Raw genomic sequence first — 3,214 nt, 5'->3', positions numbered from 1 at the left:
TGGACTTGTTTCTATCAAGTAACTGGCTTTAACAATACTAGAAAATCTGTGACTTTTTGTTTTCTTTTTAACTGCAATTAAAAGTTCTACCTTAAGTTTACATTCAGAAAGTTAAAAAGTGCATTTGTGTATACCTATGGTTTATGAATCTGAATACCATGTAGGCCAAAAAGGTTCACAACTATGGTAAAAAAAATGTTATTTTTTTTTTTAAAATGAGGTGTTCTAGCAGTATTTTCATCATATGTATATGATTTAGTTACCACAGTATTGACAAAAAAATATAGCAGTAATGCAGAACCATTGGAGCAAAGCAGTAAAATGCATTTTTATTGTTAGACCTTTTTTTTAAATGACATTTTAAAAAAAAAATCTCATTTTTCTTGCAGATTTTTGTAACATGCATTCTGAAAACAAAAAAACCACAACAAAAAGGCACTTTTTTTTATTTCTGTTTTATGTTGTTGTTGTTTTCCTATGCTTGCAATTTTATACTGTTTCACATAAAAAAGGAAGCCATAAAACCAATTTTTCTCTTTCAAGACCCAGCTTTGATCTTCCTCTGGAGCTGTTCTCATCTGAAGTTCCTACAACTTTTCTGGTGTAGGGGGAGAGGTGTGTTAGTGGTGTGGCTTGTTAGCAGTTTCTGTAACTGTATCTGCTCCAGCTACTACAGGAACAAGTCAGATTTAAGAGCGTGAATGTCATGTTGACAACTGGTTCGTTTGTAGACCCCAACAGCCTCTAATAAAGTGAACATTTATGCTTTTTTAGCTGCTTTAATTAGCCCCAGATACCAAAGATGCCCTCTCAAGCATAGATAGTTAAAGTTTTTAGCATAAGGGTTGCAGTTTGTCAGATTAATTACTTAAATTTACAGTATAATCTGCTCTTTGATTTTTTAATGTTTTTTATAATTTTTCATTTTAAAAGTCAGTAATTTTTTTTTTCATTAAATTATTTCAGTGAATTTATTATGCTTTTTTGCCATGTGTGCACTCTGCAGGAGTATGTTCATTTTAATTAGTTATACTTATTTTATTAGCAATAATGAGTACAACAATAATTATAATAAAAATAATAACATACATAAAAAAATCTTGCATGGAAATAATGCCCTTTTTTATGCGAGACTGTTTGTAAATCTGCTGTATACAATTTTAACATCAATATTTTGGATTTTTAGCACGTTTTAGGTGAAAAAATTTTCAAAGGCACATTTTCACCTTAGAAAATTAATGTATTTATATATGTTACATTGTATAACTAAATATTTAGATCCAAGCTAAATATTAAATTTTTAACCAAATATTTAGTTTTTTACTAAACATTAGTTCTTAATTAAAAATTAAATTTTTAACAAAATGTTTTGTTTTTTTACTAAATATTCAGTTTTTACTAAATATTTGGATCTTAATTAAATACTTAATTTTAAACGAAATATTTCATTTTTTAACCAAATATTTAGTTTTTTACTAAACCTTTAGTTCTTAATTCAAAATTAAATTTTTAACAAAATGTTTTGTTTTTTACTAAATACTTTGTTTTTAAATAAATATTTCATTTTTTAACTAAATATTTAGTTTTTTACTAAATATGTAGTTTTTAACTAATATATGTTACATTAATATATGTTACATTTACTAACTAAATATTTAGATCCAAGCTAAATATTCATTTCATCTTAAAATGTGTGAAAATGGTCTGCACTGATGAGGTCCGAACAGGAACTTACCGATCAGCTGATCACTGGTTAAGTGGCTTAGTTGACGTGCACACAAATGCATTCACACTACAAAGAGGAGTAAAGAGAACAAACAAGATCGTCACTGTAACAATGGGTTGAATCAATCAATCAATCCTATTTGCATATTTACTGTCCAGAGAGAGTAGGGACGTAAGTAGACCACTCCAGAGATTCCTTCATTGCTAAAGGTGCAGTCACACCAAACGTGATTCCTGCGACAAATTTGCTGCTCGTCGCCTGCCAAAAAATGTGTTTGATGCCGTGGCTAGATGTGGGAGGAGCTACCAGCTAAAGTTTTTATGATGATTGCAATGTCTGTGGATATCTCAGTAAGTATGGAAGACACAGATGTTAAGAAATTAGGTTTATTTATTGTACAGAGGTCTACAAAAACATTGTTAATCATGTCTCCATGTTTGAGTTTATATGATTATTAAAAGATTCCCCTGGTACAGGGGGCTGTGTCTGTTTGACAGCCGCTTCCGCGCTGTTTCTGTGTCTATACTTAGTGCTCACCATCTCGTATTGACCCAAGGGGGAAAAAAAGTAAAATTAGGAGATCTTTTTCGTTTTTTTAATGTTTCGATAAGGCCTGAGCCAGCAGCCTCCGCACCCCACACCCCACTCTATGTCTGCCAGCATATCGAGCGAGTCAGTTCTGCCACTAATCTGTCAAGAGTGTATACCGCCTTCGCCCAAAGTAACCAGATGAGCTCTAAAAACCTCCAGATCCAATGAGTTAATGAAAAAGATAAAAATTTTGGACACCCCCCCCCACCCCAAAAAAAACGCTCGCTTTGGACTAATATTCTATCCACTGATTGAGTCCCTGAAAACATCATGTGCCCAGAGCTGAGTCCATTCACCCATTCACATATAGGGCAGTTTGTAAGAGGACCCCGAGTAAAAGTGCCAAAACAAAGGACAAGTTTAAGAGTTCTATTGTAGAGGAGTCTTATCGTCCAGGGGTGAGGTGAGACCTGGAGCTTGGCAGGCAGGCAGACTGGATGAGAGCGACACAGTGAGCTGACAGGCAGACTCGAACGCAGAGCAGGGATTTCAGAGTTGAACGTCAGATCAGGAACGGTAATCCAGACATTGGGCTTTGAGGCAGTGTAGAATCTGACAGGGGAAGGCTGGACAGGCAAGGTATAAGTTGCTGGCAGAACAGGGGAGGCAGTTGAGCAATCGAAGCAGCTCAACAAGGCAGGGAAAGGAGGGGCTGAATGGAGCGCATGCACGACAGTGGTAGTGGCACCACTGCTGAACACTGGCGCCAACCTTCTACTAGAGGCAAGGGAGGGTTCTGTGTCTTGCCCTAGGACACTTTGACACATGGGCGGGCAAGGCAAGAATCGAACCTGCAATCTTCCGATCAGGAGTCGATATATATATAAATATATATATATATATATATATATATATATATATATATATATATATATATATATATATATATATATATAT

The 3,214-nt window shown here is 34.5% G+C and overlaps 1 protein-coding gene across 1 annotated transcript in view; it reads left to right on the top strand.

The window, feature by feature from the left end:
- Nucleotides 1-592: 592 nt before the first annotated feature.
- Nucleotides 593-3,214, top strand: part of LOC112157744 (bifunctional protein GlmU) — a 3,881-nt gene continuing 1,259 nt past the window's right edge. Inside the window, exon 1 of the mRNA XM_036210449.1 lies at nucleotides 593-615. The gene's annotated coding sequence lies outside the window, so the exon portion shown is untranslated. The remainder of the gene's footprint in view (nucleotides 616-3,214) is intronic.

The sequence above is a fragment of the Oryzias melastigma genome, linkage group LG24 (assembly GCF_002922805.2).
Source record: "Oryzias melastigma strain HK-1 linkage group LG24, ASM292280v2, whole genome shotgun sequence".
NCBI classification, from domain to species: Eukaryota; Metazoa; Chordata; class Actinopteri; order Beloniformes; family Adrianichthyidae; genus Oryzias; species Oryzias melastigma.
This window is presented reverse-complemented; position numbering and strand designations above follow the sequence as displayed.